Consider the following 14,813-nt stretch of genomic DNA (forward strand, 5'->3'; position numbering starts at 1 on the left):
AACAGGGAGACTCCCCTCTGCCCCCCAGCCTGGCCAAATGGGCTGCCTGCTTCTACAATATACTTTGTACACTCACCCCACCCCATGCGTTGGTTCCAGTGCTTTGGCAATTTCGTAGGGATTTTCTGGTGCCAATTTTAACAAGAGTTCTGAGGCTGCCCTAAACCCCGTCCCTTGTCCCAGGGAGGCTCCCCCCAACTTCCCTTAATGCCAAGTGAGCCCACACACTTGCCATCTTGGGGACACTGGACCTAGGCTTTATCCAGACAAATTGGGGGAGCCTGCTGGGCCAGGTGGGGACACCACACAGTAAGAGTACACATTTTCATATTTGTTAGACGCTGTGACCTGCATTTCACCTTATTGCTCCACTTGTTCAGACAGGTCAAAGCCAATGAGTTATTGATGAACAAAAGCGTTAAATATTCACCTCCTGCACAACTGCTCATACAAATGCTTTTGATCTCTCCAGTTTTTGTGTTGTATTCAGCTACAGGGTGCCGAATGTGGGGTTTTCAAATAAGATGTATCAGCAGAGATAAGCACCCAAGAGCCAGGGCAGCGGCAGAAAGGGAGCAAGACAAGAGGGTCCTGGGAATACCAGATTTTCCAGCCTGGAGCCCAGAGCCCGGCTCACTTGAGCCAGCCTGGTTTGTAGAGGGAAACTATGTACTGGGTGAAATTTCCACTTCTTGGGGTAAGTGCAACCTCCAGGGAGTCGGCTAGACTGCCCTGCCTGGAGGGCAAAGAAACCTGGCCCAGAGTCAAGTCCCAGCTTCTCCGACACTAGAGAGAGGGCGTCTGTCTCATCAGAGAGGGAGGGTGCCTGATTCCTACAGCTCCCGCATATTCTATTCTCATTAAAATAAAAACCAACTCCGTTTTGCAATGAGGGAGGGAGGGGCCACTTTTTTTCCTTGACTCTCCCACCACTACCTTCATCTTAATGAGACAATCTTCCTGAAACTTCACAGGGACTCCTCAGATATGTACCTTTCTTCCCTGACACATACAACTCAGAAAGATCCAACTTCCCAGCTGAGCCCAGGACCCCAAGAATTTATGCTCCCACTTCACTCCCTCCCAACCCCCCCCAATATTTTCCTGCAACATCAGGGGTTCTAGCACAGAAATTCTCCAACTGAAGCTACAGAGAAGCAGAGGTGAAAGAAAAGGGCCCTATTCCTCCCTCCTCGTTCAGCCGGTGTCCCCAGCCCAGATCCCAAACCGCTGAGGCTGGGACGGGGGGGGAGGCAAGGAGGGACTTCCACTTTTATAAAGCTCGAAATTCGCAGCCCTTCCTGGAAGCATGCCCACTCAACACACCCTCTGTAGAGTGTTTTTTTTTTTTTTCGTCTCTTTTTCTTTCTTTTTATAAAAAATAAGAGAGGGTTGGGGCAGACAGGACCCGGTTAAGCTGGGCTGGGCTGCAGAGGGAGATGGCTTTGCCTTGGTGTTTGGCAGGTTAGTTCTAGCAGAAGGCGCAGCTATCGGCAACTTCATGGGGCGGGCTGCTAATTAACTGCAAGCTCTTAACAGAAGCGTACTCCGCAGCAGAGCTGCACCTGTGCGAGCTGGGACCCCGGGAAGGCCCGGAATGTCGGATGAGGCCCAAGAAGACACGGGTAAAAGTCCGCGGCACGTTCCCTTAGTTAGGTGACTGTGAACTAGGCCCCAAAAATCTTTCCAGGAGTTCAGCTTAGAGCCTCCACCTCCAAAGCAAAGCGAACTCCTCTCCCATCGCTAGGCCAGGGGAGGCAGGGCCTTTCTTTCACCCGCCCACTCCCCGGGCGCGGCCCTTGCCCACCACCTCTCCAGCTATCAACACCGCCTCTTGGCGATTCGGAAGAAATGGGAAGGTACTTACAGCGGCGGTCTCTCCTGGTCCTGAACCTGTTGCAATGAAAACGGGGGTCACTTAAATTCCACAGGATAATAAAGCAGAGATAGATGATACACAGAAAAATGACAAGGCCCAGACACCCCACCAATACCCAGACCTCCCTGCTTCGGGTGCCCGCCCCCAGGAACTGCGCCAAGTTCTCCGCGGAACGCAGAGCGGAGATCGCAGTCCTCAAGGACAGGCCCACGGAGTAGGAGACTATGGCCCACGTCACCTCCCCCACTCCTCGGACCCTTGGGCAAAACCTTACTGGTAGCTTGGCCCTATTCAGGCTGCTTGTAACAGGGTCTCCCCAGTGGGAACACGGGAAGCCAGGAGAAAATGGGCCTTTGTGTGTTTCCTTATGCAGAATCGGCTGGGTGGGAGCAAGTCCACTGGGGAGGGGGCAGTTGCTGCATCTGTCCCCAGCCCCAGCTTCCTGTCTGTCTGGCGCTGGGAGCAATTCAGCCCCCTTTTCCAGTTTCAGATTGGTTTCAAACTCCCCAACCCCAAACTAGTACCCCCAAAACCTGTCTTCTTCCCAACGAAGGACCAGGCAATGCTGGGATTTGCCTTCCCACCTATATGCTCCAATTCAAAACAAAGAGCAATTTCCAAGGGAAATGAGAACCCAAATGATAACCTAGGAGGAGGAAGAAAATCAATGGATTTCAAAGTAAATGCAATACTTTAGATTGTTATCCAGCTCTATGGATATGGCACTGTTTTGTCAGCATTGCTGCTGGAGAAACCACAAAGCAATCCTACAAAGCAGTGGTCCTCACAGAGACTAGTGTCCACCTTTTATTTTTCAGTCTCCTCTAGTCTTATTATAGGATGGCAGTCTTCTCTGAGAAATCTCAGAGGCCAAGCCATCTCCATCCTCATTCTTTCTTTTTCCACCTAGACTACCACTGCCTTATTTCACTTCTAAAACAGATGCTTCATATGGAGAAGAAAGAGACAGTAAGACCTTCTTGTGAAGTGGGAACCCTCAATTCCTAACTTTCTGTGTCCAGAGGGAGGGGAGAAAACCCAGATTCCCCTTCTATATGTTATTTTAGGTTTAGGTTAAAATTAAAATTAACTTTGATGGAACTTCTTCCCACCCCAGGAGGAAAAGAAAGGCAGAGAAATCCCCCACCCCTGGAGTTGTCCTGGAAAAAGTAGTAAATTACTTACTGGTTTTCTCTCCTAGTGGGCAGGGGAGCTGGGAGTAGAACTGCTCCTTCTGAACCCGGCGCTAGCTGGAGCCTCTCACTTTCCTATCGCTGCTCCAGGAACCAAGCATCTGCACTTGTATGCTCTTAACCTAATTTATGGTGGGAATTATATTTTGGCTTGTCAACTCTCAAGCCATAAAACAAAGTTTATTGGAATCACGTGCTCGTAAATAGCCATTCAGGTCCCATCTCTGTAGAACCATAAATAACCTTTGGCTTTAAACTTTTATTCACTAAATAAAGGTTCACTGCAACTGTTCCCTCAAATTTAAATAGTTCCAAATATCCAGAATGCAAGGGGGTTATATTCATATCAATATCCCAGGCTTTTCAAATAGCATCTTTTCAGAGACCTCTGTTTAAGTTGGGAGATAGTACTATGGAAAAGGCTGGTTGGTGGGCATGTCTTATAATTCTTTCGCTGCATTCGCTGTGAGTACCTTCCACTCCTTTATTTCAATCATTTTCAGCTAGCTCTAGATATGGTAAATAAATAAAGAGGAAAATCAAAGGTCACTTTTTACTTGCTTATACCAGAAATTATTTGAGATTTTGTTCAAGCTTCAATAGAAAAAAAAAAAAAGGTGGTTGGGAGAGACTGGGTGGGCTTGGGGGTGGGGTGGCAGTTGGGAGTTAACACTTGGTTCTGTATTGTTGTGGATGGGCTCAACAAACTTGATGGTAGACACATGCCTAGAAGTTTCTATAATTTGCTTAGATCTGAAAGGAAAGCCTTTGCAAGTGACCAAACTGCTTAAAACAGCAAGACTTGGGGTTTGGTAAAGTGAGAAAGTGGAAAATAGCCCCATCGGAATCTTTGGCAACTGAAGCTCTAAAGAAGGTTATAAAACAATAAAACAGCCCTGGTGTGAAGGGGAGAGGGTGTGAGGAAGCAAATGAGGCTCTCAAGGAACCCAAGCCCAGGAAGTCAGATGTCCCCACTCCCACAGTGCCCCAACCACAGGGCTCAGTCCCGGACCCAAACCTGGATGGCTCCTCTCCCCCACTTCCTGAACTGCCACTCCCACCATAGAGAGCACCTAAGAGAGCAGGGGGGGAGCATGCTCTCCTGCTGAGAAAGCCCGGAAGAGGAGCTTGGGCCTGAGGGCTGCTCTACTGGAGAGTGTGACATTCTATGCTTGGGGGAGGTGGGGTGGGCAGCTCCCACCAACAGAAGTAAATACAAAGAACTGATCCCCAGAATCCTTCCATAGCCTGCCAGAGTGGCCACCAAGCAGTGTAAAAACATGTGTGATTTTTACAATTCTGATTAAAAGAATAGGTGTTTGTGTAGATTTGTAGAACACACACATATATAATTTCTAAATCAAATTCATTTGCAAAAGTTCTCATCAGCAAGTCCCATCAAGCACATGAAAGAGATCCCTCTCTACAAAGATCGCTTTGCATCGTAATTTCCACCCATTCTCCATGCATATCTAAACCTATTTGCTGATTTGACTTTCATTAGCTAGAAAGCAGGGGGGTTGTTAGTCTAGACTGTATAGCACCCACTCCCCCACCCATTAACTACTTAGGAGGATCTTTCCTTTTACCGTCGGTAGCATCTGTTTTTAAAATGAGTAAAGACTGACTCTTTAAAAATGATTTCTGATTCTGTTAGCACTAGGTGAGCAGCTTCAAAATTAGTCCCTGTTAAACCACTGTGAAAAATAATCAAAGTTTGAGGGGGTGGAAAGCCTTCTTTATTTTTTCTTAATAAAACAGAATTAATCAAAGGATGTGTGACTTTCTAGGCAAATGTGATAAAGTTTTTATAGGGGTGGGGTGAGGAGAAGACCAGGCTGAGGAGGTGGTGTTTGAAACAATGCCTGGCACCTAGCTAGTTGGAGTTTAGTAGATATTTTTTCGAAAGTATGATGATGGAGGATGGTGATTGGGACTTGCTTGCAGTCTTTATGGTGGCATACAGAAAATGAGTAAAATTAAACAACCCATTTTGTGTATTTAGATAATAACAGGAAAGTAGCACTAGAGACATAGGGGAAGGGAGGAAAGAGGAAAGTGAAGCAAACACCTTCAATTACTTTTTAATCTTAGAAGATCCAGGAAACATGATTAAGGAAAGAGTGTCCACCTTCCTACAATATTTCTTTGCCCCTCCTCCCCAACACTCAGTGTCCTGGGCTTCTGTAATAAATGAAAGAGTGGGGATGGAAAAGAGCAAACTCCATCTAGTAAGAACTTTGAGTACTAGGTGGGACAACAGACTAGCTTGGGCTAATTTGTTGGGGTTCTCCCAAGGACTTTCAGTGATGGTGGTAGTGGTAATGAAAGAGAAGAAAGGAGAGGAGAGGTTGCAGCCTTCTTAAAAACCTGCAAGTAAAGTGAGACTGTAGACACCATCCCTCCCCATTTGGCTAGAAAGAGCCAGTTCTGAATTCCTCCCAGAGAGGTTCCATAAGGTAGAGTCCCTACAGGGCTGCTCCCAACTTAGAAGCCAGAACAGCTCCCAGGAAGAAGGAGAGTATGAAGGAGAGCTACACTCCAAATGTAATAAGGTCCACCTTCTTCCCACCCTAAGGACCCCTGCTATGTTACCCCAGGAAAGAGTATTCTGATCTACTTTTAAGTTTTCTTGACCAGAGGTGGTATTACACTTTCCCCTTAAACTAAACATCTGCAGAACCAGAATAGGTATGGATGAGACCTTGGATGAACTCCCTAGGTCAGGGACAGAAGGAGAAAGGAGACTGCCAAGGCCTGGCACTTACTGGACACATACTGGGGGTGGAGTCAGAGAAGGGCTGATCAGGAAGTCCCAAGCAGGAGAGAAATATGATTCCATATTCCTGGCACTGTGCTCTATCACTGAAAGAGGAATACTTCTCCTGTCACCCCCACCTTTATCCCCTTCAATGGAATCTACTCACTGGAACTTTGGCTTGGTGTTCTCTGAGATGAAAGGTGACTGCAGAAGAAAATTTCAATAGTGAGAAATGAGATCCAAAAGAATGGACCCTGGGACAGAACCTCTGACAGTGAGGTCAGGGGCTGAAAAAGGCTCCATTGGTCTCAAGGACAGGGTCTGGAATAGCCATCCAAGGCCTTTGAGAACCAAGAATGAAGGTTATATGGCACAGAAGTTGGGATGGCTAGAGGGCTACAGCACTGCCCTATGCCATGGGCAAAACTCCACCTGACATGGTTGATAGCAGAAGAGCCTATGAGTGTTTTGAGAGAAAATATGACCAAGGTTTAAATCCTGGTTAAACCAAGAGAAGTATCATAGCCAAGGGCTGTGGAGGCCCTAACAGGAAAAGTCTATAGGCAGAAGTCACGGAAGCAAGTCACTAAGGTGATGGAACCTGATTGCAGGGCGTGCATGCATGTGTGTGTGTGTTGTAGCCTGAGGTAGTATTTACATAACTGGTTTTATTTTTATTATTTTGTTGTTGTTGTTAATCCTCATCTCAGGATATTTTTCCATTGATTTTCAGATAGAGTGGAAGGGAAGGAGGGAGGGAGGAAGAAAAGGAGAGAGAGAGAGAGAGAGAGAGAGAGAGAGAGAGAAATATGGATGTGAGAGAGACACATCAGTTGGTTGCCACCCACAAGACCCCAACCAGGGCCAGGGATCGAACCTGCAACCCAGGTACGTACCCTTGATTGGGAAGCAAACCCACGACCCTTTGGTCTGTGGGCCAACACTCTAACTGAGCCAAACTGGCCAGGGATACATAACTGTTTTTTAAAAAAATAAGAAACCTTGGCTGGTTGCTCAGTGGTTAGTGTTGGCCCATGGACCAAAGGGTCACAAGTTCGATTCCCAGTCAAAAGCACATACCAGGGTTGCAGGTTCAATTCCCAACCCCAGGGTCATGCAGGAGGCAACCAATGTGTCTCTCACATTGATGTTTCTCTCTCTCTCCCCACTCCCTCCATTCCACTCTATCTAAAAGTTAATGGAAAAGTATGCTCAGGTGAGGATTAACAACGACATCAACAAAAGATATAAGGAATCTCAAAAATTTGGAAGGGCTGATGGAGTTTTTGAGGATACAACCTCTCAAAGACACACCTCATTATAACTATGGCCCAAGTTGGGAGCTATGGCTCAGCCATGTTCCTGGAGCCCAGACTTTGGAACACAAGCAGATTAAGAAGGCATGGGACACTCCTGGCCTCCCCGGCCTTTTGTTTTTCTACCCTGCCCAAGATTTCATGAGATTGAAAAAAGGGTATTTGCCCTGGGGCTGAAAAAGAGGATTCTTGCTCTGGTAGGTGTGATTGATATAGGTAGTGGTAGAGAAAGAGACATCAGGAAGTGCAGAGTGAGGCCTGCTCTCTGGAAAGGCCTGAAGCCCTTTGTTGGAGTATCTATGTGGTTGTGAGGCCTTCCTTATCTGACATCTGCCCACTGAGGAACTAGGGGTACTTTCTTTCTGGGTGTGGCTCTGAGGTATACCTGTAGACAGGTGCCAGACAGAGACCCAAGGGGGCAGGGCCTATGAGGCCCACTATAGCAATAAAAAAGCCCCTAAGTTATGTGTTCCTGGGTCTGCCACTTCTTGTATGACCAAGCCTAGACCTGTCTTCTCCTCTGTAGAATTCAAGGATTGCGTGAGTGAATCCAGTCTCTTTCAGCTCTAAAAGTCTAGACCTGATTGCTGAGCAGAATAGGGATAGTGATGACAAAAAAACGCATATTGAATGTTACATGCTAAAACACTATTTTAAGTATTTAACCAGTGAGGTAATGTATGTAAAGCAGTTAGAATAGTGTTTAACACATAGTAGTGCTATGTAAGTAAAAATCCTCCTAATACTTCAAAGTATTTTCATTAATCCTACTCTTCAAATGAGGAAATAGGCCCTACTTGCCTAAAGCCACACAGTCGGTTAAGTGGTAAAGATTTGAACCAAAGCAGTCTGAACCTACTCACTTCTTTGAAATCTCCAAGTTAGCAAAGGATCAATGTCCCTTTTCTTAAATGTGAGCAATTATTCAACCTATGGTATAGTGACATTAGAAAACCCAATTAGGGAGTGAGCACCAGGAACTATGGGGATTCCTGAGTGGTAGAGGGAATTTGACCCCTGGAGACAGAATAACCATAAAAGAAGCAGGAGAGCCATTGGCCAAGTGGTTCTCAGACATAAGTGTGCATCCTAATTGCCCTGGAAGAAAAGTATTTACAAATGTAGGCCCCAGATATTATGATTTAATAAGAAAGCTGGTGTGAGACCCAGGAACTTGTATTATAAACAAGATTTGAATGCAGGCCCTTGTTAAGAATCATTGCCCTAAAATAAGAAAAAAAGGGTGAAAAACTGCATGGCAGTTTTACAATGGAGGATCAGTGGTGTTGTATTAGAGCCGGCTGTTAAAATTGGGTGCCACTCCTGGTGCAAGAAACGCCCTACGAACCTACCTACCGAATGCCCGAAATGGGAGCAATGGTGAAAGAAGGGTGTGTGGGTGGTGTGGAAAAGGGTAGAGACAGGCATCTGCAGCGTTCTCAAGCCTAAAAGTCTGTAAATTTTGCCCTAGCTCTCAGAGGGAGCCCCGGGGGAATCCCAGGACCCAGCCCTTGCTGTAGGTGAGCCAGGGCAAGACTTGTCAGCCTGCATGAGGAGGAAAGGAAAACTGTGCTTTCACAGGCCGCCCATTCTGGGTACCAGGGATCTTAGGAAGGTCAAGTGTCAAGAACAGCATAAGGGGGCTCCTTGGGACCCCGTGGATTGGGCGCGGCTTGCGCTACCACGGAACCCAAGTTTCCTGCTCTTAAAAGCCAAGTGCGTGAAAATCACGCCCCCTCCGGGGAGGCCAAGAAAGTGAGGTAACCTGCCTTCGGGTTCCGGGGCCTAGAGGCAGTCTCAGCGGCAGGTTCAGAGAAGCCGTCCCCCCCACCCCCCCGGAGTGGGCGTAGGGTCGCCGAACCTCCTCGGAGGCAGAAAGCACTTTTGTGAACCGAGGTGGAGAGCGGTTAGGAGGAGGCTCGGGTCACGTGTCTTCCCCTCCCCCACCTCCCCCGCCCTCCCTCCCCAGGCAACTTCAACACGGCTGCAGCTGCGAGACGCTTGTCCTACAGCGCCTCCTCCTGGATAAGGTGCCAGACAGCTGAGCAGAGGGAATGCACCGTCCCGGATACTACAAGCTTGATTCTCTTCTCGTGCGCGGAGGTCTCCCCGCAACAAAGGCTGTGAGCTCATCTTGCGGTATATCCCGTGGCCGCCAGAGGACTGGAGAGTTTTGAGGCCGCCTCCTGTCGCACCCTCTCCAGCACTGACAACAGGCTAGTGGCTCGGGAGCATGCATCCCCATTAATTATGCAAGGCCAGGCGGAAAATCCTCCAGTTTTTCTGTTCATTTATTTATTTGACCGCTTTCTGCTGAGCCGCTGCCCCCCGCAGAGCCTTCGCATGTGTTGCGCTGGCGTAACAAGATCCGGGTAACGGTCCGGCTGAGGGATTGGCCTGAAGTTTGGTGGTTTGAACAGGCGCCAAAAGGAAAAGCCTTTTCCCAAAACAGAAGCATCAGGTTGAAAAAATCTATACACTTCCCTGAGGGCCACATACATAAAATCTTCTTTTAAGGTGTTAAATATACATATGTTTGTGTGTTTTAACACCTTGAAAGAAGATTTGGTTTCCCTTTGGCCACTAGGTCGTATTTGCAGACTGTTTCAAAATATAGATTTAAATTGGGATGGTGTGGTGAGTTAAGATGTTAAATAACGTAGGCGAGGGCAAGATGTTCAGCTATATTTAGACTGAAGTCTGGAATAAGACAGAGAAGAGTAGCGAATCCTGGGGGAGGGAGGAGTGATCCGGTTATATTTTCCTGCTGAGTCCACTCTCCCCATCCCCTCCCCCCTTCCGTGCTTTGCTGGTTGGAGCCCCAGGCTGGGCTTTTTCACTGCACATGCGCCAGACGCTGGTCGAGCGTGCGTGGCAGGCGTTTTGGCGCTGTGCAGGCGGTGTGCGGCACCGTGCACTGCTTCAGCGCTCAACTGCAGGGGCGCTTAGACGCCTTATATCATACAGGCAGGAAACATACTTTTCTTTTGCAGGAAAACCTGTATTAAAAGCGTCAACCTTCCTTTCTGATTTGCAAGCCCTGTTCTGCCGACCCAGCACAATCGCCATGTTGCCAAAGAATACTCTCAAGGTTGTCATTAGGATCAGCAATTGCACATCTAGTATACGGCATCTCCTGAGTGGTTAATGACGGCAGGGGGAAAAAAACACTCTACGTTCAGAGAGCACTTCTTCATTCTGCACAACTATCAAGTCTAAGGGACCAGTTCCTAGAAAGAGGGTATCTATTCACACCAATCCCGGAAAAGTGGCCCTAAATTGGACTTAAATCGGAATTCCGAGTTCTTGGTGGCTTCTCCCCAGCTTCCTGTGCCCCCGCGTGCCCTGCCGGGCGGCCGCACTGCGGCAAGGCCGTAAATACCTCTAACAGCTGCCTGCCAGCCCAGAGTGAAATACTGTCTTTGTTCCGATTTCCCCTGCTTCTTAAGCTCAGAAAACAAAATTCTGACTAAATATATTTATTTGAAGGAGAATCTGACAGGAAAACGCGTTTGGTTTTCAGCCCCGGTGCTTAGCCACATTTATAATAGCGAGCTTTTCTGTTTATCCTGGTCTCGAGAGCGCAAGCCCAGCTCGCAGCCTAACCCGTAGACACCAAGGCCTGGACGTGCATGGGTTCCCTAACGTATAAACGAATAGAGGTTCAGGCCAAGGACCCTGGGAGTTACACTCCCCAGCTTGTGAGCTCTAAGGGTTCAAGTGCTTTTTATTTCGTTTAAGTTTTTGTATTGGGTTAACAGGGACAATTGGGGGATTTCCGGCAGTGGCAAAAGCGTTAACTAATCTCTACGCGGATCTAAGTGGCCCGAATTCAAATGTGATTTGCAGTTTATTCCCTTAGATGCAATCGGCCATTTAGTTCCAATATATTCTTAATGCTACCACCTGGGCTTACAAAGAGCCCTTCAGTCCTCCATATCTATCTGCCCATGACATCACCCTCTGCTGCATCGTAATTGGACCTGCAGCCCGCCCAGGTTCCTAGTCACTTGGGCGCGCTTATCCACAGAACCCAAAGAAAAGGGACTGAACACCCGAACTTGCTCGTCATGGGCTCAGCTCCTCCCCACCCCCACCGTGGTCGCAGCCAACCTAGGGGCTCCTTAGACTCTGGAGCTGCCAGTGGAGGGCCTAAGTGTCCCCGACCAGGGCCCTAATTTTCAATACATAATGCTTTTTACCAGTATGAAACACTAATTTCAACAGCCATTGTACCATAGTTTAGAAATACAATAGTTAAACAAAATATGGACACTCCAAGTTAAAAAATCACTCGGAGTTTCTTATTTGTGAGTGATCATAGTGATCCACGACAATTCCGCAGACGTCAACTGGCTACAAATCGTGACCCTCCATTTTGAAACTATCGTGAATCCATTGTTAATTACATCTTTCTGTAAATAAGTCATTTATTGTTTAGAAATGCTTTTACGGCCAACACGGTTATACTGGAATATCTAGGGAAACATTAAGTTAGATTTGCCACTGGGTGCTTTGGAGATCATACTCCTCCATGCGCAGGTCCACGCCATGCGCAATGCGGCAGATTGTCCAAAGGCTTTAATATTTCACAAGGTGTCCATGAGTAAATTGGCAATTGGATTTGAGAACTACGTTCTCACGTACAGTTCAAATCGGTGGGAGAAAACAGCATTCTTTTTTTTTCTGCAAAGACTCTCTTTTGCCTCACAATGTTTTGGCTCAGTAATTTTGCAGTAGAGGGGAAAATGTTACTATAGAATATTGATTTGTAGGCAACGAACAAACAAAACACCACAACACGACAGTACATCTAGAGAGCAAAATATCTACCCTTTTCCTATTCTGGCAAATAAGAAACACACGCGATGGATGTCTGAACATACACATACTTCGCATTTCTGAGATGTCTGATTGATTTTCTACCCAAGCCCTGCACCAGATTTCCTGATACTACAACTTCCCCCAAAATGCATCCATTTTGTGACATAAAATAATCCAAATTCACCTTTCAAATTATTGGGTGTGGGAGGAACCTTTCTTGAGTTGTTACAATAATTCACTAAGAACTACAAAACAGTTTAAAATATTTAAAATTCCATCCCATACACAAGGCCCAATAAACCATAAACCCCAGAAATTAGCATCACCCACCAAAAGCCTAGATTAACAAACCAAGCACATCCTAGGTACACAGAATTCAACCCACCCCCACTCCAAGCCCCAACCCTCAAAAAACACCTGTTTGCCTCCCAGGTACCTCTGACCACAGACAAACCACAGAACACTATACTTTTAGGGGCCCCCAGCAAAGCTGAGACATCCAGGAACCATCTGCACACTCTCTCCCCAGGGTGGGGATTGAGGTGCTCTGATCCAGGCAGTGGGATCCGCCACTATCCATCTCTCCAGAGGAAATGGGGCTTCCTCTCGACTTCTGAGCTCAGCAGGACCCCACCCGGATCCCCGGGGTCGCCCGCTCCGAGACAGACTGATTAGGGAGCAGGGGCCGCAGACAGCCCACCCCAGGTTCCGGGCAAGTGCAGGGGTCGGGTCGGGCTCACCGAGCTGCACGAGAGGGTGGGCGCCTCGAGCTTCCTCCTCGGTGGCCGTGCTCGGGCGTGAGGAGAGGCGACTCTTACCCGGAGCTGCCGAGCAGGAGGCGGGGGGCGGCCCGGGAGGCTGCTGTAATCCATTAGGCGCTGCCGGGCTACGGGCACTCTGGGCGGCATGGACCTGCTCAAGTCTTGAGAGGGAGCCTCGTCGGAACCGCGGCGCTGCGGCCACCCGGAGCAGGCCGGCCGCTCTTGGCGGGCGTTGTCGGCACCGGCGGGGGCTTCGGAGCCTGGGGCTCCTTCCGGGCTCTCCCGCCCGCCGGGCTCCCCAGCGGCTCCGGAGGCCGCTGCCGCGCGGCCGGAGCTGAGCAGCGGTGGGGCCAAGTTGGGCGCCGGGTGGGAGCCGAGGCCGCCGCGGAGCCCGCACTCCCGCAGCCGGCGACTGTAGCCCACCTCTGAAGAGACAAAGGTTAGAAAAAGAGGGGGTGAGGCTCTAGGAAGGCAGAATGCGGGGGGGAAATTCGCCTGGGAAATCAGGAAAAAGGCCGTGAAGGCGAGCGGCGCCTGCACATGACCAGCCGCAGCCAATGACGACCGCAAATAGGTCATAAAAAGGTCTATTACCAAGTTGTAAATTTTCTTCAAACAAAAAGGAATTTACTGCAATTCCTTGCGGATTTTGCACGTACAGCTCGCAAGCGCCATGTTTTTTCCTCTCTTTCTCTTCTCTCTCCTTGCCCCCCCACTTTGTCCCTCCCTCCCCCAGTTTCTCTCTCCATCCTCCCCACTTTCTCTCTCCCCACACACTTTCTCTCTCCCCCTCTCCCTAACTGCGTCCCTCCCAGCCTCCCTTCTCTCTTCCTCGTCTTCCTTCCTCCCTTCCTCCTCTGTATTTCTTCCTCTATGTCCCTTACCTCTGCTCTCTCTGCTTCTTTTGCTTCCATGGTTTCTGACTCTTTTTCTAGGAATTTCCCCCCCCATTTTGGTTTGCTTCTAAACATCTACTCAATTTGGCGCTGTTAGAGAGAAATGAGTGCGATGTACTGCCCAGGTGCTTGGTGATCCTGACAGTTACCTCCCTCCGACTCTCCTCTTGCCACCTTGGGGGGGTGGGGTTCCCAGCTTCTCTTCTCCACCCCTCACAAAAAGGCCCGCTCTGGAAGGCAGCCAAGCATTTTTGGGTTTTGTCCCTCACATATCCTGGCAAGCCAGCGCCAGGGATCTTGCGCAGAAAGCCTGGGATCTGCAGGCCAAAAATCGCACTCTCCTCCCTAACCCCTCTCCAACATAAACTGGGGTTCATCCCATTTCTTGGGGTTTCTGCAGTAGGAGCGTCACCAACCAGCTGAAAGACTGGAGATGGTTTTAGATACTTGTCAACTCCAAAATAACAGTTTGAGCTCCATTGCCTGGCCTTTATCTCAGCAGAAACACCTTCCGGGTCAGTTCTGGGTTAGAGGAGAAGCAATCTTTCTGGATCCTCACTGAAACCTCTTGCATAAGTCTCCTCTAAGTGCAGTTCTAATTTCTATGGAATTCTAGTTCCTCTCCTCTTCCCTCACACCCCAAATGTTTGTCCATTGAAAAGCCTGCTCAATACAGTATTGGAGAGAGGCTTCATTTATTCAGGAAAAAGAGTGACTCACCAGTTTCAGCCTTGAAAAAACGTATTTTTTCTTCAAAAGCAGGAATAGCATTCCCTTTGCACTTCTGATAGGAGCCGCTTCAGTGAATCTCAGCCGAAAGTAAACGTCCTAGGCTAGTTCTAGCATTCCCCTCATTATTAATGCATGGGCATGACCATCCAGGCTTCAGAATCTGCCTGAAAGAGGTAACTCCTTCCCCTCATCCTTTCAAGACACTGTATTTGGACTTCTAGTAATATATGTGTAAATATTTGCATTGGATGACTACGTGTAAGTTCTCTGCTATTAACATCCTCACACCCAGTAAGTACCTAAGTGGATGTGCACCTAAGCAGGAAGTGCACAGCACCCTCTGGAGCAGACCATTTGTATTTCTTGAAAAAGTTCCGATGACCTTGGGTGTTGCTGATTAAAGGATTTCTGTTGCCACCTGTCAGCAAAAGTCATATTCTTCCTAGAAAAA

Source organism: Molossus molossus, unplaced genomic scaffold, assembly GCF_014108415.1.
Source record: "Molossus molossus isolate mMolMol1 unplaced genomic scaffold, mMolMol1.p scaffold_m16_p_11, whole genome shotgun sequence".
Classification (NCBI taxonomy): Eukaryota; Metazoa; Chordata; class Mammalia; order Chiroptera; family Molossidae; genus Molossus; species Molossus molossus.